This window comes from Eptesicus fuscus, chromosome 1 (assembly GCF_027574615.1).
Source record: "Eptesicus fuscus isolate TK198812 chromosome 1, DD_ASM_mEF_20220401, whole genome shotgun sequence".
Lineage (NCBI taxonomy): Eukaryota > Metazoa > Chordata > Mammalia > Chiroptera > Vespertilionidae > Eptesicus > Eptesicus fuscus.
The window spans coordinates 43,936,779-43,950,922 of record NC_072473.1 but is presented as its reverse complement, the minus strand read 5'-3'; the positions used below and the strand labels follow the sequence as shown (position 1 = coordinate 43,950,922).

Sequence of the window (14,144 nt, the reverse complement as noted above, 5' to 3'; positions counted from 1 at the left end):
CATCACTCTGCTACACCCACGATTGGGCGGCGGGAGGCTGGGGGGCGGGACTCGGGATGGCCTATCCGGCCATTGAGAGGCACTGATCCGCTGCCACTGAGTGGGGCTGCCCTGCTGTTGAGAGGTGCAGAGGGCGGGACTCCCGCCCCCTGTGCCTCTCAACGGCAGGGGCTGCTGAGGGGGTCCCGCCCCCTGCACCTCTCAACAGCAGGTTAGCCCCCCTCAGCGGCCATGGACCATCAAAAGTGGGGGAGCGAGCTCTGGCCTCAGTCAGCGAGCCACGGAAACCCGGCAGAGGATGGAGAGCAGCGAGGAGGAAGACATGGAGAAGCACCGCATCCACCTACGCCCCGTCACTCTGCGCACACGCTGCACCTCCTGCCCTGTGAAGTCCGGGTTAACCGCCCGCCCCTGTGGGGCACTTTTTCACCCCGGCCATCCGTCAGGGTCCTGATGGACTCGAAGTGTCGTTTTGGGGCCACAGTCTGAGGGGCGAGGAGGTGGAGGTGTCGCCTTGGCCTGCTGGGATACGTCATGGTGATGGAAGAGAAGTCGGTGGGGAAGCAGGACTTTTCAGCGGGATCCGACAAGGAGGAGCAGGAGCTGGTGGAACCCGTTGGAGGCGCTGGAGCAGGACTTCGACAGCTTTATTCATGCCTCCGCCAGTTTCAGCCGCTTCACCCTATGGGGCCTGGAGAGCATCCCTGGCCCGGATGCCAAAGTGCGTGCGGCCCTGACCTTGCCCAGCCTTGCCGAAGTGATCCATAAACAGGTGCCGCAGGACTGAGAACCAGCGCTTGAAACTGGAAGCCACCGATCCTTTCACCAGCTCTCCACTTTGGATCCACTGAGTCCACCACCCCAATAAATGAGCTCTTTCACAGCAAAAACAAAAACAAAAACAAAACAAAACAAAAAAAACCCACAAAAGTGGGGGAGCTGGGTGCCTGTCTGCTCCAGCACCAGGCCTTTCAGAAGCCTCCGGCAGACAAGCACCCAGCTCCACCGCGTGTAGGGGACCCTACACGTGCATGATTCAATCATGCACTGGGCCCCTAGTATTACATAATGATAAGGGGATCAAGCCAACAACAGGATATAACTCTTGTAAATGTTTATGCTCACAACATGGGAGCAACTAAATATATGAAGCAAATATTGAAGGACAAAAGGAAGAGATCCAAAGTAGTACAGTTGGACAAGAAGAAGAGATCCAAAGTAATACACTATTGGTTGGGGACTTTAACACCCCATTGACATAAATGGATAAATCTTCCAGTCAGAAAATCAACAAGGAACTAGCAGTCTTACACACTAGAACAGATATATTTATGTTTTCAGAGCAATTCACCCCAAAGCGGTAGATACATTCTTTTTAAATGCACATGGGGAACATTTTCTAGGACAGACCACATGTTAGGACACAAACAAATCTCAATAAATTTAAGAAGACTGAAATCATATCAAGCATCTTCTCTAACCACAATGGTATGAAATTAGACATTAAAAAAATCCCTGAAAACCACACAAACACATGGAGGCTAAATAACATGTTACATAACAATGAATGGGTTAACAATTAGATCAAGGAGGAAATCAACACACCTTGACACAAATTAAAACACAACAACCCAAAATCTATGGGACACAGAAAACAGTTCTAAAAGGGAAATTCACAACAATACCTCAATAAACAAGAATAATCTCAAAAACAATCTAACCTTACATCCAAAGGAACTAGATAAAGAATAACAAACAAAGCCCAGGTTACTAGAAGAAAGGGAATAATAAATATTAGAGCAATAATAAGTGAAATAGAGTATAAAAAGACAAAAGATCAGAACCGAGTGGCAAGAGACGGCTATGAGCCTGTGGGCGCCAGGTGTCGTCTCCCGTGCAGTGGGTGCGTGCCAGCTGTGGGCCTGGCCATGGCACGGCAGTTGTCCAGAGAGCAGGCATCACCCTGCGCAGGAGCACAGACATCATGGCCAAATTCTTCTCATTTGGCATCAATAGCATATTGTATCAGCATGGCATTTATCCGTCTGAAAACCTTTACTTGAGTGTAGAAATATGGACCTACATTGCTTGTAACCACTGATCACGAGATCATGAAATACTTAAACAATATGGTGGAACAACTGAAAGACTGGTTGTACAAGTGCTCAGTGCAGAAGCTGGTGGTGGTCATCTTGAATATTGAAAACGAGGAGGTCCTTGAAAGGTGGCAATTTGACACTGAGTGTGACAAGATGGCCAGAGATGACAGTGCACCCAGAGAAAAGTCTCAGAAAGCCATCCAAGACAAGATCCACTTGGCCATCAGACATCATAGCTATGGTGACATTCCTGCCCCTGCTGGAAGTTTTCTGTTCATTTGATCTGCTGATCTATACAAAAATTTGGTTGTACCTGAAAACTGGGAAGAGTCCAGACCACAGTTCATTGCCAATTTTGAGCAAGTCTGCCTGCATTCCTTCATGACTACAATCCACAAAGTAAACAGCATGGTGGCCTACAAAATCCTTGTTAGTGACTGAAGGTGCTTCACAAATAATAATGGAATCCCACATGTGCGTTTCCTGAGACCAAGTCAACTGTAGTTCATGTTTTGTTTCATTTATTAATTTTTCTGTGGGGAAAACGCAACATTGCACTTTACTGAACTGTGGATATTGTTCCATTTATTGGTGCCTGTTTGACTTTCCATAGGGTTGCCATAATTTTTTGCACACTGTTCAAAGGGAACCAACAGATTATATCAGCACTGTAATGTGAACCCCTTTGAAGGTGGTAAATGGAGATGGAAACCTTTGCTATAAAGCTAAATGCTTTCCTAAATCAGAACTTTCGGTCAAGTAGCTTGACTCAGAGTATAGGTAAATATGAAACAGCAAAAGGAATCTGAATATTCAGCATCTTTGTTTAGTCCTAAAGTAACTGATAGCCCACAGTATTCCTGGAATGTCCTTTTGCCATTTATTTCATTGTATAATTTCCATATTGAAAAAAAATACTATTAATTGACTTTAATGTATATAATTAACACTTACAAAGCTGTCACTATTTCTCCTATTTAAATTCTGCTGATACAGAACTCTTAATGTCTTATTATGTTTTATAAAATCAAGCTTTAAATGACAATGATAAATAAAGTTAAATGTGTATTTTTTTTAAAATAAATAAATAAAGTAAAAAGACAAAACATCAATTAAACCAAGAGCTGGTCCTTTGACAAGATAAACAGGATTATTGAACCTTTAACAAGAATCACCAAGAATAAAAAAGATAGTACCCAAATGAATAAAATCAGAAATGAAAGAGAAGTAACAACTGAACCAAGAAAAATATAAAAAAAATATTAATAGTATTATGAACAACTATATGCCAACAAATAGGACATTCTGGAAGAAATTGATGTAGTTCTAGAAACATACAAACTTCAAAATTAAATCATGTAGAGAGATAAAATCTGAACAGTCCTTTAAAAATGAACAGAATTGAAGCAGAGATTAAACAAAAAACAGTAAAAAAGTCCTGGACTGGATAGCTTCACAGATGAGTTTTATCAACAATCAAAGAAGAGCTAACACATATTTTTCTCAAACTACTCCAAAAAATTCAAGAGGAGTGGAGACTCCCAAGCTCCTTTTATGAGGCCAGCACTATCCTAATCCCAGAACCAGATAAAGACATTAGAAAGAGAGAAAAGTATTGGCCAATATCCCTGATGAACATAGATGCTAAAATCCTCAACAAAATATTAGCAAACTGGATCTAGCAATACATTAAAAAAATCATATGCCATGATCAAGTGGGTTTTATTTTGGGTATGCAATGTTTATTAAATATCTACAAATCAATTAACATGATAACCCAAATAAACAAAATAAAGGATTAAAGTCATATGATTATATCAATACATGCAGCAAAGTAGGAATAGAAGAAACATACCTCAACATAATCAAGGCCATATATGACAAACCCATAGCTAAATCAAACTCAACAGGGAAAAGCTAAAAGCATTTCCCTAAGGATCAGGAATTAGACAGAGATGTCCACTCTTACCACTCTTATTCAACGAAGTACAGGAAGTCCTAGCTATAGAAATCAGACAAGAAGAATCCTATATAATAAAAGCCTAGGTGGGATTGCGTGACATCGTCACAAGATGGACACTCTGATGTTGTCACAAGATGGCTGCCACGAGATGGCTGCCCCCACATCATCCCAAGATGGCTGCCACAAGATGGCCACCACAAGATGGCAACCACAAGATGGTTACCACAAGTTGGCCAGCAGGGGATGGCAGTTGGGGGCGATCACACCTGCAAGGGGAGGGCAGTTGAGGGCCATCAGGCCAGCAGGGAAGGGCAGTTGGGGGCAACCAGGCCTGCAAGGCAGGGCAGTTGAGGTGATCAAGCCAGCAGGGAGGGCAGCTGGGGGCAATCAGGATAGCAGGGGAGGGTAGTTGGGGATGACCAGGCCTACAGGGGGAAGGCAGTTGCGGGAGGGACCAGGCCTGTCAGAGAGGGCAGTTGGGGGCAATTGGGTCAGCAGGGAGCAGTTAGGCGTCAATCAGGCCAGCAGGGGAGTGGTTAGGGGGTGATCAGGCAGGCAGGCAGGTGAGTGGTTAGGGGCCAGCAGTCCTGGATTGTGAGAGGGAATGGGCCTAAACTGGCAGTCGGACATCCCCCAAAGGGTCCCAGATTGGAGAGGGTGCAGGCCAGCCTGAGGGACACCCCTCCTCCCCATGCACAAATTTTATGCACTGGGCCTCTAGTAATAAATAAAAGGCATTGAAGTTGGAAACAAAGTAAAAACTCTCATTATTTGCAGATGACATGATAATGTACATAGAGAACCCTAAAGATTACACCAAACACCTACTAGAACTGATAAATGAATTCAGGAAAGTAGCAGGATACAAAATAAATATTCAAAAACTAGTTGAACTTTTATGCACCAATAATAAACTATCAGAAAGGGAAACTAAGAAAATAATCCCACTGACATTTATCTAAAAAAAAACAAAACACCTAGGGATAAATTTAACCAATGACATAAAAGATCTGTATTCAAGAAATTATAAGATACTGAAGAAAGAAGTTCAGAAATATTCAATAAATGTAAGCTTTTACTGTACTCATGTAAAGAAGAATTACCATAATTAAAATGGTCATTGTATCCAAAGCAATCTATTGATTCAACATAATATCTATAAAAATACCACTGGCATTTTTCACAAAACCAGAACAAATGATCCAAAAATTTATATGTATCCACAAAAGACCTAGAGGAGGTAGAGCTATATTAAGAAAGAAAACAAAGTTGTTGGTATCACACTGCCTCATATCAAACTATACTACAAGGCAATGGTAATCAGAACAGCATGGTACTGGCATAAAATAGACACATAGATCAAGGGAAGAAAATAAAAACCCCAGAAACAAACCCACACCTATATAGTCACTTAATATATGACAAGAAAGGAAGAACATATAATGGGGTAAAACAGTTTATTCAATAAAAGGTGTTGGCAAAATTGGACATATATGCAAAAATAAAACTAGATTGTCTTTTTACAGAGACCATATACAAGAATAAAATTAAAAGAGATGCAAAACTTAAATGTAAGTCTTGAAATAATAAAACTTCTAGAAGAAAATGTAAGAAATAAAAATCTGACATTATTCTTAGCAAAGTTTTTTTCTGACATGTCTCCTAAGGCAAGAGAAACAAACAAACAAAAAAAAAAACAAAATAAATGTATGGGAAGGAATACATAAAACTAAATGCCCCATGTGTGCTTGAGAAGAATGCATATTCTGTAGCTTTGGGGTGGCATGTTCTGAAGGTGTCAATTAAGTCCATCTGATCTAGTGAGTCATTTAGGATTTGTTTCTTTGCTGATTTTTTGTCTAGAGCCGTGGTCAGCAAACTGTGGCTCGAGAGCCACATGCAGCTCTTTGGCCCCTTGAGTGTGGCTCTTCCACAAAATACCACAGCCTGGGTGAGTCTATTTTGAAGAAGTGGCGTTAGAAGAAGTTTAAGTTTAAAAAATTTGGCTCTCAAAAAAAAAATTCAATTGTACTGTTGATATTTGGCTCTGTTGACTAATGAATTTGGTCTAGAGGATTTACCTAGTGATCTTAATGGGGGTATTAACATCTTCTACTATTATTGTATTGCTGTAAATCTCTCCCCTGACAGAACTTTTTTTTTATGTATTTGGGTGCTCCTGCATTGGGTTCATATATGTTCACTAGAGTTATATCCTCTTGTTGTATTTATCCCTTTAGAATTATGAAGTGGTCTTCCTTATCTCTTGTTATGGCCTTCACTTTTAGGTCTGCTTTGTTGGATATAAGTATTGCTACCCCAGCTTTTTTTTTCATTTCCATTTGCCTGAAAGATGTTTTTCCATCCTTTCACTTTCAGTCTGTGTGAGTCCCCTGATCTGAGGTGGGTCTCTTGTAGACAGCATATATATGGGTCATGTTTTCTTATCCACTCAGCCACTCTATGTCTTTTCATTGGAATATTTAATCCATTTACATTTAATGTTATTATTGATAGGTACTTGTTTGTAGCCATTTCTATTCTTTATGCCTGTGTTATTTCTTCCCTTCTTATTTCTTTTTTTACAGCATTCCCTTTAGCATTTTTTGCATTGATGGCTTGGTAGTGATAAACTCCCTTAGCCTTTTTTTTTTTTTTTTTTTGTCTGCAAAGTTTCTGATTTCCCCTTCAATTTTGATTGATAACCTTGCTGGATAGGTTATTCTTGGATTCAGTCCTTTGCTTTTCACCACTTTGTACACTTCATTCTACTCCCTTCTGACTTGATGTGTTTCTGTTGAGAAATCATTTGATAATCTGATGGGGGATCCTTTGTAGTTAATTCTCTGTCTCTCTCTTGCAGCTTTTAAGATTCTCTCTTTGTCATTAACATTTGCCATTGTAATTATGATGTGTCTTGGTGTGGGTCTTTTGGGGTTCATCTTGCTTGGGACTCTCTATACTTGTGACTTTTTCTTCTCCACAACAAGGAAGATTTTTGTCATTATTTATTCAAATAAATTCTCTAAATCTTGATGTTCTTCTTATCCTTCTGGCACCCCTATTATATGTATGTTACTTTATTTCATGTTGTCCCAAACTCCTTTAGGCTCTCCTGCTTTTTAATTTTTTCTTCATTTGCTGTTCATATTGGGCTTATTTCTCTAACTTGTCTTCTAACTCACTAATTTAGTATTCTGCTTCTTCTAGTCTACTGTTGAAATCGTCCATCATGTTTTTGATTATAGCTATAAGACTTTTTATTTCTTCCTGATTTTTGCATAGGTTGTTGATTTTATCATCTATCCAGTTTATAAACTGTATAACCATTACTCTGAATTCTTTTTCTGTCATAATTACATGCCTCCATTTTACTTATTTCCTTTCTTGGTGATTCCTCTTTTTCTTTCCTTTGAGGATTGTTTTGTTGTCTCCCCATTCCAGCTATCACCAAAAGGTCCAAGCACCAAGTTGCGGGGGCCTGAACCATGTGTGGCAGGAGCATCGTGCCACCTGAGTGTCACTGAAGAGCTCAGACACCAAGATGTGTGACTGCTGTGGTTGGTGGGAGCAACGCGTGTCGACAATCAGAATCCCCGCATGCCTTTGCCGAGTATTGGAGTCACTGGCACTCGGTGTCTCTTCACGTGAGCACCTAGAATCAGGGTCCCTGCACATGTGCACTGAGAAACAGAGTCCCTGCATGTGTGAGCTGAGAATCAGAGTCCCCAAGCGCACACCAGGAATGAAAGTCCCCACGTGCGTGCGCCTAGAATTGAGAATCAGTGTCTCCGGCTCTTGGCACAGCCCTGAGTATGCTCCAAGAATCAGGGTCCCCATGCACACACAATGAGAAACAGAGTCCTCATTTTTGCATGCCGAAAATCAAAGTCACTGGCGCTCAGTGTGACCTTGCACGCACCCTGAAAATCAGCCCACATGCACCAATAGTCAGAATCCCTGTGTGTGTGCATGTGTGCAGCAAGAAACAGAGTCCCTCTGTGTGCACACTGAGAATCAAAGTCAGTGGTGCTCAGTGTGGCCTCACACGGTGCCAAGAATCAGTCCGTGTGTGCTGATAACCTGTGCACCCATGTGAGGAGAAACAGAGTCCTTGCTTGTACTTGCCAAGAAACAAAGTCACTGGTGCTCAGTGCAGTCTTCAGCGAGTGCACTGATAATCAAAGTCCCTGGCCTGCTAGGGGGGCAGGGTTGCCCAGTCGCCCAGTGTAGGCAGGAGGTCCACTCCCGTGCCACTGATCACGCTGGCCCTATGCTGCTGCTGTGGGCCAGCGGGGAGGGGGATGCACTCTGTGACTAACAGAAATATGTGGCAAGGATATCTGGAGTCTTGGTGTTCCTGGGTCTGTAGCTGTGGTAGCAGGTAATTTTCCAGAGTGGCTCTAGGTTCCTGGTTTGCATCTGAGGCCAGTTTGGGTGGTGAGGCTAGAATCCTAGTCACAGCAGCTCTGCCCTTCAAGATGGCATGGTTTCTGTGCCAGCACTGCCTGCCTGGGAGTGTTTGCAGCAGCAATGGGGTCTCACAGTCTAAGACTGCCTGGTCCACCAGCCCCTGAAAGTCTTACAGGATCTAACTGTCCCTAGCTCACACACACACTCTCCAGACAACTCTACACACTCCTCCTTTTCTCCCTCACTCTCTTACATTCTCTCCTTACTGTCTTGTTGGTCACCATCTTCCTTTGGACAAGAGTATTTTTTTAAACAACATTGACAAACCCTTAGTGAGACTAAATAAGAAAAAAGACATAAGAGTATTTTCTGAAATAAAATCTGAATGAAAGAGACATTTCAAAGAATGCCCTAGAAATAAAAGGATCATAAGGAGCTATTATGAACAATTATATGACAAACAACTGGATAGCCAAGAAAAATGGATAAATTTCTACCCAAACTAAAGAAGAAATAGTAAACATAAAAAGACAATATCAAATTATGAGATTGAATCAATAATACTGAATTAGTATTCTGAAATTTCCCAACATATAAAAACCCAGAGCCAGATGGGTGAATTCCAGCAAATATTCAAAGAAGATTTAATACTACCACTTACTAAATTGTTTCAAAAAAATAAAAGAAGGGGGAACAGATCTGACCAAGTAGCTTAATTGGTTCTCTCTCTCTCTCTCTCTCTCTCTCTCTCTCTCTCTCTGTCTCTTTCTCTCTCATACTCTGTGTCTAAAATCAATAAATTAAAAAGAGAGAGAGAGAGAGCACTTCCAAACACATTAGCTTAATAAAACCCTTGGAAATAAAAGAATAAAAAAAACTATAGGCCAATACCCATGATGAACAGATACAAAATCTTCAATAAAATACTAGCAAACTAAATTAAATATCATATTTAAAGGACCATACTCTATAATAATAGGCAAATCAATCAATGAGACACATCACATTTTAATGAGAAAAATCACATTATCATCTCATTGTGAACAGAAAACACTAAAAAACTTAATATCCATTCATGAGCAAAAGTCTCAAAGAATAAGTATAGAAAAAAATTACCTGAAGACAATAACAGCCATATCTGAAGAGCCCAGGTATATTCAAAATCAATAGGGAAAAACTGAAAATATTCCTGTAAGATACAGGACAAGGCAAGGCTGTTCACTCTTGCCAATTCTCTTCAACATAGTACTGGATGTCCTAGCTAGAAGCATTAGAAAATAAAAAAACATTAAAAGCATCCAAATTAAGGGTGAGGGCATATATGGGAGTGGGGTGGGGGGTGGCAATGGTAAGATATGTATACATATAATACCTTAATAAAAAAAAATTGAAAAAGAAAAGAAAAAAAAAGCATCCAAATTAAGAGAAGAAGAAGTAAAATTATGTCTGTTTGCAAATGAAATGAAATAATCTTACATGTAGAAAACCCTAAAGATTCAACAAAAATCAATTATAATTAATAAACAAGTTCATTAAAGATGCCAGGTCAAAGTCAACATGCAAAAATCAGTCCTGTTTCTATATACAAACAATAAACTGAAAAAATAAATTAAACAATCCCATTCACAATAGCAACAAAAACATTTTTAGAAATAAACTTAACCAAAGAAATAGAACAATGTACACCAAAAAGTATAAGATTTTGATGAAGTAAACTGAACAAGACATAAATAATTGAAAAGATATCATGTGTTTATGGATTGGAAGAATTAATATAGTGAAAATGACCATATTACTTAAAGTTATCTACAAATTCAATGCAATGCAATCCCTACCAAAATCACATGACATTTTTTACAGAAACAACAACAACAACAACAAAACCATTCTAAAATGCATATTGAACCACACAAAATACTGAATTAATAAAGCAATTTTGATTAAGAAGAATAAATGAATGTGACTATATCAAACTAAAAAGCTTCTGCAATGCAAAAGAGACTGACAATAAAACAAAGAGGCAGATAACCAGATAGGAGATGGTATTTGCAAACAGTAGCTTCAACAAAGTTTGGTTTCTAAAATATATAAAGAACTCATAAAAATCAACAACAAACTAACAACCCAATCAAAATATGGGCAAAGCACCAGAAAATACACCTCTCCCAAGAAGACATATGAATAGCCAATAAATATACGAAAAGATGTTCAACCTCACTGACAGGGAAATGCAAATCAAAACTTCAATAAGATCCTACCTCACACCTGTTAGAGTGGGAGCAGAGGTGGGAGCAGGGCTACCAGCAGACAGGAGACCCGGGGCCACAGTTGGGAGGGACCAGGCGGGATTGTGGAAGATGGGCCAAGACCTGCCCCTGTGCCCACCACAGCCTCGAGGCCCACAGTTCTTTTCAAGGTGCACTGGGCCCCTGGTATACATATAAGCACTCTAATTTCCACTTGGGTGTCTTACAGGTACCTTATACTCAAGATGTTAAGAAATAACACAGGATGGAGAAACCAAGATGGCGGCATAGGTAAACACCTAAACTGCAGCCTCACAAAACAATTTCAAAAATACAACTAAAAGCCAAAAAGAACATCATCCAGAACCACAGGAAAGCTGGCTGACTGAAACGCCCACAACTAGAAGGAAAGAGAAAACCACAAGGAAAATCAGAGGAGCCATAAAAGCCTGAGGTACGGAGACATGGGCAGAGAAACGGGCACGCGCGTGCGGGAAGGACGGAGCCAGAAAGGACGGGGAAGCTGAGTGCCTGGCCGGCGTTCTCTAGCGGGAAGGAGATAAAAGCTCCAGATTGTGCTGAACCCCAGCTCCGACTGCACTGAACCCCAGTTCCGGGCGAGACCCTGGGGAGCCAGGCTCATACTGGGAGAATCTGGGCTGTAAGGTGGAAACTCAGGGGAGTGTGAAAGGCAGAGCTCCTGAGGCGCGCATGTGAATGCGCACAGAGGACGAACTGTTGACTGTGCCGCTGAATTGCCCAAGCTGGAAGGAGACAAAAGCTCCGGACTGTGCTGAGGCCCAGTTCTGACTGCACTGAAACCCAGTTCCAGGCGAGAATCTGGGAATCCAGATTCATTGGGAGAGAGACTAGACTGTTTGGCAGCGGGCGAAACTCCAGGGCGCCTTTCTCTCAGAGGTGCTTGCAGGGAGTACAGAGGGACACTGAGGGACACTGAGACCCAGGAACCTCATAGGGCAGGGCTGACAGGAAGCCAAGGCTGTAGGCTCCACCCTGAAACTCTGCCGCATCCAAGCTGAGCACAGAGGCTTTAACAATTTTTCAAGTCTAGTTGAATAAGGCTGCCTCCCAGCGTAGACACAGCTGATCCTCACAGCCAATTGGCCTGGAGGTCAAATCCTCCCAGTGTACCAACAGCAATCAAGGCTTAACAACACCAAGACTTTTCACTCAGCCTGCAAAGGGGGATACCAAGAACGAACACCTAGGGAGATTGGGGAAGCTGAGCTACTGGCCCCTATAGGTCACTGACCACACAAAGCCACTCCATCAACACAGGGAGGCAGCCAAAATGTGGAGACACCGAAGCAGGTCACGAATAGAAGAGATGGAGGAAAGTAAACTTTCCAAAAGTAAACTTTAAAAAGATGACACAGTGTTCAGAACCACATTTATAAGGTTACTCAAGAATCTTCTAAAAACCGCTGAGAAACTTGAAGAGACCTTCAAGGACCTTAATGAGAATACCAAAAAAATGGAAAAGGACCAATCAGAAATTATACATACACTGTCTGAAATAAAGAATATAAAGAAACTCAACTGTAGATCACCGTACCCCAAGAGTCAAACCAAAGATCTGGAACATGAGGAAGCAAAAAACACCCAACCAGAGAGGTGGAAAGTAAGAAGAATCCAAAAGTGTGAGGATAGCGTAAGGAGCCTCTGGGACAGCTTTAAGCATACCAACATCCGAATTTTTGGGGTGCCAGAAGAAGAGAGAGAGAAAGGTACTGAAAACCTATTTGAAGAAATAATGACAGAAAACTTCCCCCACCTGGTGAAAGAAATAGACTTACAAGTCCAGGAAGAGCACAGAACCCCAAACAAGATGAATCCAAAGAGGACCACACCAAGACACATCATAATTAAAATGCCAAGGGCAAAAGACAAAGAGAGAATCTTGAAAGCAGCAAGAAAAAAACAGTTAGTTACCTACAAGGGAGTACCTATACGACTGTCAGCTGATTTCTCAACAGAAACTATGCAGGCCAGACGCGAGTGGCAAGAAATATTCAAAGTGATGAACAGCAAGAACCTAAAAACAAGATTATTCTACCCAGGAAAGCTATCATTCAAAATTGAAGGTCAGACGAAGAGCTTCACAGACAAGAAAAAGCTAAAGGAGTTCATCACCACCAAACCAGGATTACATGAAATGCTGAAGGGTATTCTTTAAGAAGAGGAAGAAGAAAAAAAAAAAGGTAAAGGTAAAAATTATGAACAACAAAAAGACATCAAATACATACCTACCAAGAAGAGAATCTAAAAATCAAGTGAATAAAAAAAATCTGAAGAACAGAATGGACTGGTGAATATAATAGAATCAGGGACATAGAAAGGGAGGAGACAGACAATTCTCAGGGGGAAGGGGGTCTGAGGGGTGCAGGAAGAGATTAGACAAAAATCTTACACCTATGGATGAAGACAGTGGCAGGGGGGTAAGGGTGTGGGGTTGGGAGGGGAATCAGGTGGAGGGAAGCTATGGGGGGAGGGAAAAAAAGAGGAACATCTGTAATAATCTGAACAATAAAGATTTATTATATTTTAATAACACAGACACACTCTTAGGACCAAACTGGAATTACAACTAAAATACAAAAAAAAAAAATTATCCTGAATAATCAAGTGAAGAATAGCTGGAGAGAACTCTGATAACTAAGGACAGAAAATGGAGACTGCATAAAGACTGGTAGGAAGGGCAGAGGTACAAAAGGAGTGGCTGGGGTCCCAAAGACAGCAGCTGAAGTTCCAAAGAGATATCTCAGCTGTGGGGGGTTGCCAATGAGAACTCTGGGGTCTAAACCACAAGCTGTACCCCCTAGCAGAGAACACTGGAATTGAGAAAGGTGCTCACATAACATCTGGCTGTGAAAAGCAGCAAGGTTGCTGTCTGCCATGGAGATATGGCTGGAACACTCTTAAAGGGATAATGCACAAAATTTTGTCTGTAGCCACTCACCTTGTGCTCCAGCAGAGGGAGGGCAGTGTGGACTGGAGCTGTGTGAGCAGAAGTCAGGGTTGGAGGCTCTGGGGTTAGAGCTCAGAAGGCAGACATCCCAGTTTCTTGTGCTGAGTCATTGCCTCACAATGCAGAGGACATCTTTCTTAGTCAGACCTTAGCTATACAGGCAGTTTTTGCTGGTGGGAGTACAGTGGCCCCACCCTAAAAACCAGTCGCCCTACCCAGTGGAGTTTCTCAGGTCCATTAAGAGTCTGAGAATAACAATCAGCCTGCAGGCAGAAGCAATTGCCCCATGCTGTTAGAAAACATCTTGCCCAATCTGTGGATGATTGCCTGAGGTTACTCAATACTGAATCCAATCCGTCTGCAGACCTCTGGAGCAGTGGTCACCAACTAGTGGTCCGTGGACCACTGGTGATCTGTGGGTCTGAAAGGTTGGT

The 14,144-nt window shown here is 41.6% G+C and overlaps 1 protein-coding gene and 2 pseudogenes across 1 annotated transcript in view; 2 read left to right on the top strand and 1 right to left on the bottom strand.

Moving 5' to 3' along the window:
* The window catches only part of HEPH (hephaestin), a 124,591-nt gene that overhangs the window by 19,258 nt on the left and 91,189 nt on the right, over nt 1-14,144 (bottom strand). The gene's annotated exons all lie outside the window — the stretch shown is intronic.
* LOC103302448 (ribonuclease H2 subunit C-like) lies at nt 299-787 on the top strand (annotated as a pseudogene).
* On the top strand, nt 1,929-2,540 carry LOC103302450 (mitotic spindle assembly checkpoint protein MAD2A-like; annotated as a pseudogene).